This window comes from Wolffia australiana, chromosome 10 (assembly GCF_029677425.1).
Source record: "Wolffia australiana isolate 7733 chromosome 10, ASM2967742v1".
NCBI lineage: Eukaryota > Viridiplantae > Streptophyta > Magnoliopsida > Alismatales > Araceae > Wolffia > Wolffia australiana.
The window spans coordinates 10,368,454-10,383,398 of record NC_135844.1 but is presented as its reverse complement, the minus strand read 5'-3'; the positions used below and the strand labels follow the sequence as shown (position 1 = coordinate 10,383,398).

Below are 14,945 nucleotides of genomic sequence, written 5' to 3'. Positions count from 1 at the left end.
ATGGCAGCTATGTTGACCTCAATAGAAACCTCTCCGGAAAGTTTGATTTGATATTTTTAGAATTTTACAAAAAGTATTAAATAAATATTTAATAATTTATTTCCAGTTCTGGTCCGGTTTGTCCCTTGGACCTAAACATGTCTGACCAACTAGTCCACCCTCAAATGGAGGACCTGTGGTCTTGGTTCAGTCTGGTCAAACCATTCTTCGGTCCTAAATGTCCAACCCAATTTGTGACGTATCAGATCAGCACCATAACATTTGACTGGTCCAAAGTAAAAAGATAAAAGGTAGCCAATGTGTTATTCCTATCTCTTGATTTATGACATTGCAGTTATATTGAAATTAAGTCTCGCTTTTTTTTTATTAGGCCACATCATCACCACAAATAAAAATAAATAAAACCATTAAGAATCATTGGTTGTTATGACATCATGATTTTGCGATGCCAAAAGGGCACTTTGCATAATGATTGGTCTCTTATTCATTGTGGAAATCAATGATTTTTCTATGGTCGATGGTTCAGATCATGTCATCTGGTGAGATCAAGCTTAATCCTGGAAATACCTTAATGAATTAATGTAAAATTAAATAAAACTCATAAAATATAAAAAAGTATTTTCTGATTCTGAAATAATCATATCTTTGTGAATATTATGTGGAAAGATTTATAAAAAAACATATTCAACTCCAAAAAATATTTTATTTCAGAATCTAAATTCAGAAAAACTGTAAAAATACTTAAAAATTCAAAATGTGATTGTAAAAATAAACTCAATCATTATAAGCTTGAAAATAGACAGATGTAATCACTTTAGTGAATATAACGTGTAAATACCGTCATATTATGTTATCAAAATGTGCGTTATCACATCACTAAAGGTCACCTCCATATTTAAGAATATTTTTACCTCTCAGCCTGAACTCTGAGTAAAAGACTCATTATCCATCATTCGTAAAACATAAAACTTTCAGCTCAGAACTGGAGCTTCAGCTTGACTAAAAAAGCCTGCAATGCTTGAGAGAATTTAAATTTTTCTTATGAGATTGACTAAATGAATTATTTGGACCAAACATGTTCCAAACAGTAAGGTCAGAACCATCATTATATATTTTTGACTCAACATCTCATTTCTCAAGTTGTTTTTAATTCTCCACTTGTGCTTATGATCTCTACATCGTTGGCCATTTTTTTGAAATCCAAATTTATTTTCATCCTTGGTACTTTTTTACACCATTTTCTTGGCCATTTTTATGATACTTCATGTCTTATAGGCATATATATCAAGTGAATGAAATATTCAGAGAAGGAAGATCCATAAAGTCAACAAAAGTATATGACATCTTGGATAAATGTACAAGGATAGTTTAAGGTTTAGGTTTCTGATGCACTAAAATTTATGTGGATTTTATGGATTTCTGATGCACTAAAATGCTGAAGTTTCCAACCTGTGGACATTGTAATATGATTTGTAAATTTTCCTTTAGAGGTATTAATTTTATTTTAAAAGTAATTTGAATCTGATAAATTATAGATACAAATACTCATGTATGTTACGTCTTTAATGAACCAGAAAATAATAACTTAGATAATACTTCACGGGCCAATCCATTTCTAGGAATTAACTTCCCCGTTCATTTTATTATCATCCCTATCAAGAGTCTTTGTCACAAAGACCACACCCTTAAACATTATACATCAATATGAAGTATTTATAAATTACACTTCAACACCCTCATCTCAGCTCCATAGTTTTCCACATTAATGGCTGTGACATATTTATTTAAGACCCCAAAACTTCACTCACAAATTTTCTCTATAACTAAGATAATTGTATACAAGTACTCTTCATCTTATAAAATCTTAAGTCATATCAAACCTCTATTTCTCTTTTGAAGAGATTCTCGTCACAAATTCTAACATGCTCAGGAATATGCCTCCACATAAAGGTTGAAATGAAAATAATAGAGCTCAAATGTATCGATCAATTATGAATAAAGTTATCTCAAATATAAGTTTGATGTACATTTAAAAACATTTAAAAAATATTTTTACCTTAAAATTATGCAATATAATAATTTATAGATCAAGCTTGTAAAATATTTTAAAATTATTTATAACTCAAATACCACATGAAATTAAATAGATACTATCTGATAAAATCAAGGTGATTAGCTCACATAAATAAACTCCAAAAAAAAGATGATCATTGAGTTAACCAATACAAAGTATAAAGATGATTTTCATGTCTATCTCCTAATATAGTATGAATTCCTCTTCAAAAGTTTAGTCCAATATATCATGCACTTCACTTAAGTTTTGATTTATTACAGATCCACACTATGGACAAAAATATATTCAAACTCAACACATTACATTGACTTTTACTAGAAATCTGTTTCAATTACATTCTTTCTACCTTATTTTATCTAGTTTCTTGAAAATTGAAGCACACATAAGGTTAGTCTCAGTGAAACAAATTCTAAATTCAATAAATATTACAATTTTGGCAAATTTTGATCAGTGACATGAGTTAGGCGGTGCTAAAATTGGTTATTGGGTCAGGGAGAATATATATCTTATCTATTGATAAAACTGAGATATCTTAATATCCATAAATTTTAATAAAGGTAGCTAGAATATATATCTTATCTATTGATAAAACTGAGATATCTTAATATCCATTATTTTTAATAAAGGCAGCTCTAAAATTTTCCATTGTAACCTAAACAGTTCACAGCAAATGTACGTGCATAAAAAATATGAGCAAATATTTGTTGTATCTATTAATCGAACCTTTTTAAGTTTTCCTATGTTTTCAACGACATCAAAATATTTGACAGAAAAAGTGTTTAAGATAAATATTCTAGCATTCAAACTTGGTGTTAAAACCTTGTCAGGGATTGATAATGGATTTTCCAGTAGAGTTTTCAAATAAAGCATATTAATAAATAATGGTTTTATTTTTAAGAAGCTGAAACAAACTATATCCCATACAGATATGTGGTTTTAAGCATAATCTAATGGTACAATTAATAAAATTAATGATTCTTTCAGTGGATTTGTTTTTTTCTTATACTGAATATGGGGCATAAATTTTGCTGAATTTTGGTCAAAATACAGTTCAAATAGACCTGAAACAGTGGTAAAATGAACAAAAGAAGGAAGTACTGACTTAGATTAGGACTATGTTTTATCAAATTCAGTAAAACTGTTTCAGAAGAGTAAACAATCTGTGATGTAATTTATTTTGACCAAAATTAACAAAAGGATTATTTAGGAAAATAATACTTGCATGTCATTTGAATGAGGTTAAGGTGGATGGTTAAGATTGAATAACTGTTGTCTACGAGTTATTTAACAACAAATAAGATCATATCACATTATTTTAAATCAAACAAATCTGGAATACAAGTTGATATGTAAATTTGCATCACAATTTGACACTGAAGCCGAATTTTGACTGACTTCAGTAAACACCCGACACTAGCAGAAGAAATTTTTCAAACCAAAATGTATTTAGAATCAGGAAAAATTTAGATTAAGTTCCTGTCAAAAAGCTAAAATTTTTTGGGCAACATGGAGAGAATAGGGGACCTTCATCCTGCTAAGAACACTATAGCCCAAAGCTTTGCTACAAATTTTTTTAAAAAGAAAATAAGCTCCAAATAACATGTTTACATGAGTTCTTTGGATTGTTATGATCAGATAATTAATTTTTTTCATACTTAATAGTCAAGGGAAGTCCATGAAGATGACATAGAAATCCAAGTGAATCAGGAGAAAGAAACAAACTTTATGGAAATGATCAAAATCAAATCTGTATTGTATTTGAGTGGCATACATTGATATTACAAATGAGTATCCATTCAAGCTATTTGAAAAGAAACTTTGCTACCTTGGGAGAGTTAGGATTATTGATGTCATTAGAAGTAAAAGAAGAGTACAAACTAATACATACATTACGTAATAAGAAATCTTCACTCCAATAGAATAACATCAGGGTTGAGTAACATACTTGACCCATTCTTCAGCCGTAGTCACTAATATCCAAAGAAGGGGAGAATATTAGTATACTTTTAAATGTATGAATGTGTGTAAAAGAGAAATTTATATTCATCCTTATAATTCGTTCATAAGGACTACCTTAATATCACCGGAAGCTTGATGGTTAATTATGAACCTAAAATAGGGAAAGCTTAAAAAGGCCAAAGTTAATTTAACAGTATGATTTCTTAAAATGACGTATGGGAGATCAGGTTTTGAAATATGACAGTGTTTTTTAGAAGAGCTTTTTACAATTTCAGAGCCAAGGAAGTAAAATTTCATGCTCAAATGTAATTTAGCATCAACGTACTAACAAATGATTTCAAAACTGATAGAGAACAGTAGTTTGTGCTAAAAATATATTGATAAACTTGATTCCATTCTTCAGGTGTGCACACATATGTTTAATTCCAAGTAGGATATTTGAATACACGTACAGGTTTTCTAGAGTTTAGAAAACATAGTAGCTTGTATAGAGAATCTAATTTGAATCTCCTGAGAAGTTTTTCAAAACCTTCATTACATTAAATTAAATGAGTACAATTCATGACATATTAATTGAAAACCTGCAATAATAAAAATATTTACATGTGTAGTAAAAATTTATAGAATCATCACATTTTAGTGGACATTTTACATGATGCTTCTTTTTATTATGATTTTTTACAATAATTTAGATCCACGATAGTTAAAAATTTTGTCTTAGGATCAGACACATATCTCTGATGATCTCAGTAATCTCCATAATATTTTTCTCTTTGACTGACTTTTTAGTTGATTTGTCATTTCTACTTGATTTCTTTGGGATTTTTTCTTGATTTATTTTGGTGAAATCACATGAACTATTCTAGAGTTTTCAAAAGAAGGACACCTTATTTTTTGAAAATGGAAGTTGATTAATTAGGTTAACATTAAACTTAACTATTTATTATTAAATATTAAGTGAGATCCTTTTTTTCTTGTTTAATCTCATAAGATCAAATTAAAGTCTTTTGTGTGATAATGGTGTTTTATGAGTCTTCCAAGTGAACAAAATAAAGATTTCACGAAGAAGGTATTTACAAGGTAGTAGCCATATTTTTAGGGAAATAACCTCGGGCTCTATGGATTTAGAATTCAAGATATGTTTTGATGCAGAATCATTCATTTGCCTTTTTTCGATTACTGGATTTATTCTACTATTTTAATTAATTATTTTTTCATGTATGAACTTTTCTTATGTTAGGTTCTCTGGTCATGATTGTGTGCAAACTAGTTTACAAAATATTTTGTACTCCAATGTCCTTTAATCTTATGTGTGTGACCCTATAGGCCCATGTATCAATCTAGTAAATAACTACACCCCAACAAAAATTATTGGCCAACCTTATTAATTAATTCATTAAATCAACGTATAAGTTAATTAATCATGGATCGATTTAATACAATCGACTAGTTAAGTTTCCATACCTGTGGCGTGCCAAACTACACCTTGTGCTCTCCAAGATACATGATAATATTGGAACTCTCTCATGAAACCTTTGCCGTCATCAGTTACTGTATATGTATAATCTTTCATCAGCTTGAGATGCATGTATATGTATAATTTAGGGTATGGTTAGTCATCAAACCTTGATCCATGATTTGGTTAGTACTGATGCGTAACAGGGATGATTGGAGAACATATTCCACAATATTCTCAATACCCTGGCTAGGAATTTAATGCATCCTCTTCCTTGAGACAATCTCCCCTTATACCAAAGTCGCATGATCACATCTTGACTATATAGCAAGTACCACATAGTCATGCATGGACAAGATCTTTTGGTCTCTCAAGTCAATGAACTACTTACACAACCATGACTTGAATGAACATAATTAACATTGAAGTATAGTACTATTAAGGGATTCATACATATCACAACAATGTACTCTTTCTTTAAAGAGCATTAACCAACTGTTCTTAGTGTGTCAACAATATTCGCCACATTGTGTATGTATTTAGAGACTTCTTTTTAAAAAATCATAAGAAAATAATAAAGAAAAAATATTTATTTCAATGAGCTTAAATAAAATGTAAGCGTGATTGGGTTGATGGCTATATAATATCCATCATCTTAGGCTCTTGCAAAACTGAAAATTTTATTATTTGAAACCTAAAAACTATAATGACTCAACATCAAGAGTTGTATTTTTATTACTCCCTCTTATCTAATGAGTTCCTATAAAAGTTTTTTAATAGATTTATGTTGAGGGATATATAGTGTAATTTCTTTGAAAATGCCTCCTAAAAAAAATATTGTTAAGATATCCTCATTGAGGCATTTCATTGAATACCCTAGGAGTTAGCAAAGGTGAAGAGATAATATATAAGCAGGGATAATTGGTGACTTGCTATATACTAGTGTAAGATGAGTTAGATATCTTATGATACTATAATAAGTTCTTCTCTCAATACCTACAATCTTACTATATCTTAAAAATTATACTAAAAAATGTTTTCTCTTGAAAAATAGTGACTATTGTTTTCTCATCATTGAGTCATATTCCCCTATCTCTTGGTGTCACGTGGTCAAATTCCGAGCTAGGAACAACGTTCAAATCTGGCGTGTGCCAGCCTAAGTGCTTGGAGCAGAACACCGAGCAACCTTGATCACTTGCAGTGGATGCCTTTGCAATAGCTTAAGTACTCATTGAAGGGGTTGAAAGCGTGTGGACCGCTTGAAAGCGTCGTGCTCGGCGCCTCAAGCTAGGTGCAGCACGCCTAGCATTACCTGTAGCGTCACCCACGCCCAGCTTGCGCATCTCGCACACGCGCGCAGCACTTAATGCCTGCCCGCATACTCTTAGTGACCTGCACGCCCAGCACGCACTGGCCTTCCCTAATCCGCCGCATTATAGCACCGACAAGCATGCGCACCATAATGGTGATGGCGTAAAAGATTAGGGTCGGGCGTAACCGCCTCTAGTGTGTGTTGTGGTGTTGCACTAACGGACTCGGTCTCCAAATTGTGAGTCCAGCACGTGAACATGTCCCCACAGTAAGCATGCAGGCCTCTGTGCAGGAATGTCGCATACTTTGGGGCCTTACACTTGGCCTAGCTAGTATTACCTTTACTTTTTTGGTATCCTTATCACATTTATCACAAATATCCAACTCATCTAACACTACTATATAGATAGTCACCTATTATCAATTCTTATCATTTTTATCATCTCTCCATCTTTGCTTAATTGTAATTACATCTATCTCTAAACTCCAGTCCTTGTGGAGATGACCTTGGTCAAAGATGCACATTCAGAGTGAGCTAACATAACTTTTACTTGGTTTAATAAAAATAAAATTTCAATGACACTAAATATTACCATTTAATTTACTTTCATCATTCATCATAGTGGATATATATTTTATTTGATCATAACATAGAATGTAATTCCTAGCCATGGTAATGATGCATCTAACGCTGTAAAGTCATAGTCATACACTAAATACACACATTTGAGGCTCTATATCAAACATGAGAGATATATGACCAACTGACTTTATGATTTCATTCCAACAATTCAATAAAAAATACCATTCGTATATTATCATATCCAGATATACAAAGTGGTTTAACGGACATATCTCACTAGACTATAGGGCACAAGACATGCACATGACACTTAGAAAGTGATAATGCCTTTAGAAGTGGGCCAACTGGAATTGAACCAACATCTACCTGCTCAATAAACATTGATGTATCTGTGATCCTCAATGAACACCAATAACTTCACCTCCTTGATCATTGTAGCACTTGAGCTCTAGTTTTTTAAGAAACCTTACAATAACCTTATTCTCACAATATATCTTTATGGGCTTCTTAACATAACAAATTCTTCCAAGATGTGACAGGAAGTTCTGCATAACAAATGCTTCCAAGATGCATGGAATCAAGGCATGATATGTATCTTAGATTGTTGATGTTGTAGTATTCTTCTACTTCATATTCGATCATGGGACATCTCCTCGAGCAAGTACAAAACTCTAACTAGATTAACATCATTTTCATCCACTCTTCCATCAAAGTATGAGTTACAACAGTTCTCCATCATAAACCTCCACATTATTTTTGATATAGATGATCTTTGTGATAGTCCAAGAGTGCCTAAGGATCTTTCTTAATTGATCCTAATTCCAGTGAAAAATTGGGTTTTACCCATGTCCTCCATATCAAAATGGTAGGATAGGAAATCTTTGATCTCCTTCAATAAGCTAAAACATGATGAGGCTGGTAGTATGGACATATTATTTTATCTGAGGAGCACCATCAAAATCCTACCATTCCTACTTTCCTTGAGGTATATATATTGATAAATAATGTTTTCTTTTAAAAATAAAACTTTTAATGACTTTATTAAATTAAGTATAATTGTTTGGGAGCTTTGATTAGTCCAATATAGATTTCTTTAGATTGGAAACCATATCCTCTTTCCCATTAGTCACAAAACATTGATATTGCTTCATCTACACTTGATCTAACTTACCGTATATGAAAGTCGTCACATCCATCTGATGTAGCTCCAAATTAAATTGAGTTACAAAGACCATGAGGGTTCTAAACTGTTATATATGTCAGACAAGTTAATAACACATTCCATGTCTCGTTCAGTAATCATTAATAAGTAGGCCATTTTTACGTTTGTGTGTGATACTTAAAATCAAATACATGATTATATGGAAAAATTAGTAAATTATTATGAGATCATGAAGTGATGATAACTTTATCTCTAAATATCCAGGATCTTCTCCAGCTCATATGGTGAGCATGGTTGATAGGGGGTGCTCTTAATAGATACACTTCACACACTTGATCCGCATGAATATCTGGATGAGATTATGCGTAGTAGTAATTCAAGTTCTTTCGTGTTTTAAATTCTAAAATTTTAAACATACTCACCATGTAATAATAATAATTTACTAATTATTTCAAATACTTCTATTCATATGGTGAGTAAGGTTATGTAATTCTTAAATTAAACACAAGTTCAATATTTTAGATATGAAATTGTGTTTTTATTATGACATATGATTTTAAGCAAGCTTTAGGTTAATGCAGCAAAAAATCTACTATGGTGATTGAGTAATTGAGATTGTATCATTCACCCTTATTATGTAAGAGGAGAATGACTCACCCTTATATAAACCTTAGTTAGGGTTTGTATCATTCACGATAGTCTAAGTCATTACAGGAGTCCCACTTGGATGAAGTATTATACATACATGATAAACGGTAACGAAAAGGTTCCATGAGATGGTCAATGAATGTCTTGTATCTTTTGAAGCACATAATATATCTTGGAACCTCATGTGTTGGTGACTTGAGCAATCATCTGGGTTATATCAGACCTCTATAACGTAACATATACAGTGAATATATTTAATTAATTGGGTAAGCCAATAAGTATTCATTTGGCTTATGGTGTCATTAACTAGACTAGTACACAGACCTAGAGGGTTACACCGATAAGATTTATTAGACATTGCAGGATATATTTGAAAGATAATTATTTTTATGATAAAATATAAAAGGAAGAAAGCTCCAAGAAAAATATCTCCAGTTTAATATTCTTAGGTGCCCCTCCTTTGCGTTCTCTCCTAAGATGCCCTCCCCTCTCAACATGACCAGAATGGTGACAATATCATCCTAGATTGATGGTGGTGGTTAACAAGTAGAGATAGAGGAGCTTTAATGAACACAAGATTGGGTTCATCTGTCTATAGGGTTTACATGTATTTGGATTGTAATGACTCATTTGAGGAACAAAAGAGTTTTCATTTTTTGTTATGCACAAGATGAGTTGATCCTTCCACTTTTATTTATTTTTAAATGTCCACTATGGTTCATCTCATTTTCACTACATGAATTTTCTTTCAATCATTGATCACAGCCACAAAATCCAACATAAATTAGTCTTTAAACAGATAGGAGAGAAGGACTCACAATAGGCAATGCCCCCCCCATTACATGAACCCTTTCGCAACAAATTTGGCCTTGAATTGCACTGAAATTACCATCGTTGTGTCTTGTAGACTCACAACCGATCATTTTCTTAAGACACGGTGAGTCCAGGATTTATCAAACTTTATATATATAGATTTAATTAAGCTCCTACTTCACTTCGTGAAAACAATGTCTAGAGTTTCAATAGTCCTTTCAAAACTGTACCAGGTCATTTTTGCCTTGAGCCATATATTCACTTTATAAGAATACCATATAATATTAAGGAAAATTTGGTATCCTCTGTCTAGTTTAGTGTTTAAACTAACCTGTTGTCCTCTATTTATATTTTTATCTACAACAGATTCGTTCAAGGGTTGTGGAGGTCGCTCTTGGACTCACATGCTTATCCGAAAAGGAGGACAAGTACCAATATCATTTGTGATGATATTCAATAGCATTTCCTGCCAATTCCTCAAACAAAAATTCCCTTAAAATACTTATATCTAACACAATATTGTTCTAAGCATATTTCTCGATCAGATTCAACAATTCTTGCTATGTGTAGGATAATAGAAATAATATCTTTGAGAACTCTCTCCATAGTCAATGAATTAATCACTGATTGTACAAAAATATACAATATCTGATTTGGATGCTAAAGCTTGGCTTCAGCTGGGCCACCCCAAAGATCTATATCAACTAAAGGTCTTTTACAAGTCCATAAGTCATATAGGCTAGGTAGGCCCTTTCATTAGTATATCAATGTCTGTTTTCAAGGATTCACCCTGAAAAAAGTAGGGTTGAGTGGCTCATCATAACTCCAACCATTTACTTAAGCACTATGTTCATTTATCCCGTTCATGTTTGAATTTCCTTGCATAGTGTATTGAAAATGTATACCATGCTCTTCTAGAAATAGAAAAAAGATATTTGCATATGTGTTTAATCAATGTCCTAACAATAGTTCTTACCTTCTATAGCAGATGGTAATGATTTGATAGACTTGGACAATTATTTTCCACCTCAATTTTGAAATTTATACATTATGAAGACTTCAAATTTCTCATGGATGACGTAGAGATAGAAGAATCTAGAGTAATAATCTATGAGTTTTGCGGGCTTCATTGACAATCCAAAAATTATTTATGTATTAAAAGTTACAGTAATCGAATCATATTTGATCTTTAAATGTGACATGATGACATTGCATCATGCTGAACTTATTCCACTCTAACTTGTTCCTTGGAAGAGTCTCTACAAGCCATTCCTTCAAGTGTCTTGCCTCTATACATATCCACATGATTAATTAAATAATGGATATCCTCCTAAACTTCATCAATCATCATTGAAGATCTAGTTGATCTTCCCACCATCCAGTCTCACTATAAGGGGGGAAAACTGATAAGAGGAGTTAAAAAGGGGGCTGCCCAGGTCTGTCTGGCATGGGAACCTAGAATGGGTGTCTCCCTCAATTTATACTTAATTTGGAACTTTTCTCAAAATCCCTTATGACTAAAGTATATCTATGATGTCCATAGACCTTGTGTGTCGGACTCTCCAGAACCATGTAGTAGTATATTTAATAACTTTCATAACCAGTAAATATCATTGGCCAACTCTATTTTTTCATATAGATTAATTATTCAAGGATAAGTTTGACCCCATAGGTCGGTTAAGTTTCAAGCTGTTGGGGTCTCAATCTCACCTTGCACTCTAGAATCAAAATAATGATTAAACTCTCTCATTGAATCTTTACCATCATTAGTTACCATTTGCTGGAAAGGGGCCTTGGTTCCTTGGGAGTAGATTCCTTGGTTATTGTAGATGGTCCTCTTTGGTCCTCCCCAAGGCTGTTGGTTGTGGTTCAACAAATGGACCTCCTCCTCTCCAAGTTGGCATGCTCCATCCTCATGATCTCTGCTAGAACATATAGAACAAATCTGTGCTTTCACAAGGGGTGAGTTAGGGAGAAAAGCATTCTTTAGAGTGGAAGTTAATTCTTCAAGTTTCTTGTTGGTTTCTCTTATCCCTGCATGAAGATCAGCTTCCTTTGAAGTTACTTGCAGCACTCCTCGTTTTGGGTTGGCATTTCTTCCATTTTGACTTGCTCCTATTTCATGTAGGTCCATTTCAGCCACCCTTTCCAAAAGATCAAAGACTTCATCCTCATAAGCCATATAGAACGAGCCACCAGCTATTTGATTCACTTTACTTTTAAAAATATCAGGAAGTGATTCATAAAAAATTTCAGCTAGCTGACATTTTTCTATTCCATGGTGAGGGCATTTTCGGATTAATTCATTGAACCTTTCCCATGATTCATTAAATGCTTCATGATCATGGGGATAAAATTTCTGAATTTCTTTTCTATAAAAATTAGTTTTGGAAAGGGGATAAAATTTCTGTAGAAATTTATTCTGCATTTCTTCCCATGAGTTAAATGTTATGCCTAAATTTCTATACCATGCGAAAGCCTTATCTTTCAAAGTAAGAGGAAAATATTTCATTTTTAAAGCTTCAGTAGTTAAACCAGGAATATTTTGAGAGGAACATCGAATGTGAAAATCATCAAGAAATTCTAAGGGGTTTTGAGAAGAATGACCAGTAAATTCAGGGAGAGAGTTAAGTAGGGCATTGTCATACCTAAACATAACCCCCTCACCTACATTGATGTTGATGCCGGTTTGTCGTAGACTTCCTGATGGAGTAGATCTATCCAACATCGTCCTTCTCCTCCCTTGTTGTGGCTAACCATCTTCTGCCATATCGACTTCTTCTTTATCTTGAGCTGTAAGTGTTGCTGGAAGAGCAGGATATTGAGTGTCTAGATCTTCCTCAACACTAGTCCCAGCCTTAGACCTTGTTAAGACCATCAATCTCCAAAAAAGTAGTTAGAAGTACCGTTTGTTGAGGGTTAGCTGCCCTCAACTTTGGCAAAAGAGGAAAAAATACAAATTCATTAAAAACAATCACCGTGCTCCCTGGCAACGGCGCCAGTTGATAATTCAGATTTTGGGGTAATTAGTGATGATTTAACTTCACTAATTAGTGTCGTTGGTTTATCCGAATTAAAACAACAAAAATTTATAATAACCTTACTAGCGTAGGGAGAGTAAGGGTCGATCCACAGGGAGCAAGGGTTTTTTTCTTAGGAATTTGTGCTTTAGTTATGTATTTTTTAATAATTTTAGAGGTAGGTTTACTACATATGAAGATAAATAACTAATTAAATAAAAATATATAACAAATAAAATATTATTATAATATTATAATAATATTAATAGGCAGAAAATAATTTTTTTGTATTTTTTAGGAGTATTTGAAAGCTAAAACAAAATAGGAAATGAAACAGTTTGGCGCTCTGGACTTAGTCAAAATTTGGCCAAGTCCGGATGCCAAATGGGGAAGGTGCCTTGGTGGAGGAGAGAGAAAAAATGGACTGTACTAAAATCACTCTAGAATGAGTTCTAGAACGAATTTTAGAGCGTGGTTGGATGCACTGGAACCGTCTGGATATTGGCTAGCTGATCCAAGCAAAAAACAAAAGACGAACAAAAAAGAATGAAAAAGGAGAAATAAGAATGTAACCTCTTTGTCACACCCGCTAAGGTCCAAGGGACTTCTTCTTCTCCTTTCCACCAGCTTCTTCAGCCCTGGATGCTTCCTGCTCAGTCTGGCACTCACTGAGGTGAATGGATCTATGAATCAATTGCACTTAGGCCACCAAACATTACTTTGGATTGAATCACAAGATGAATTTTACAATAGGGTGAAGGGGTTTATATAGGGAGAGAGAGCAAAGGAGAGCCATTGGATTTTTAATACAATGGATGGCCAGATCTTATTTTCAGGGTCATGATCCACGTCCATTATGGTCCTCCAATCAGCATTGAGACCTTTGAAATACCCCCTGGACGTTCAAGGCTTCTTTCCTTAATTAGCATTAAAGGTGCTATCTTTAAGTCTCCACCCTTGGATGTTTTGTGGATTGAATGGCTGAATCTTCTTCTCTGGCTTGGATCCACGTCCAAGGTTCTCCTCCAATCATCATTTAAGCCCCTGAAATATTCATAAGTAATCATGACTGGACCTTCCCCTTGCCCTCCTTTCTTTGGCCCAACATGCCTCTCATAGTGGGCTTAGTGGAGCTTCCTTAGTGGGCCTTTAGACTAGAGCCAACTGTCTTGTTTTTGGCCTTCTTTCTTGGCCCAGGGTTGTGGCTGAGCCTGCTCCTCTGGTCCAAATAGCTTCCTCTTCATTTAATTATCCCCTTTATTCATGAAAGTTTCACCTAATTCCTGCATCTTCCACATAAACTAAGAAGAGAGTGAGATTCATTCCACTTAACTCATTGAGTTAAGTGGGGTTAGTCCCACAAATGATAATAATTAATTCTAAATTAGAAAAAGGTGATTTTGTTTCATGATGTTTCACAACTTAACATAAATATTCATAATATATCCAGATAAAGATAAAGAAGTACATAAATTTGCTGAAATTGCACATATATATTACTATCATTTTGGATTTATCAAAGTGCAGGCATGCAACAAAAGGGAGAAATAGCCAGTCTGATATCCTAAAATGTGTTTTTAGAATATACCGATTTACATGTCTGAAATTTTTTTGATACGGGGCTAACTTAACTGATTTTTGTAGGCACATGTGGCTTTGGAGGTTGGTGGTGGCAACAATCTGGACTGCACAATCACATGGAACTGGTCCACAAGGCTAAGGGCCTCGATTGTGATGTCGATCTACTTTATTGGGAGTTGATCAGCATGCAACATGTGGCCTTACGCAACCCACACAAGCATGATTGGATGGCACACATCAACCCCATCATCAGGAGACTGATCTTATCGTTAGGATCTTATCTACACATGGGAAGCTGATCCGATGGCATTTAAAGCTTCTGCCACTTGTCCAATGGT

General features: G+C 33.5%; 1 pseudogene; it reads left to right on the top strand.

The window, feature by feature from the left end:
• Positions 1 to 12,279: 12,279 nt before the first annotated feature.
• On the top strand, positions 12,280 to 12,373 carry LOC144708999 (small nucleolar RNA R71; annotated as a pseudogene).
• The last annotated feature ends 2,572 nt before the right edge of the window (positions 12,374 to 14,945 follow it).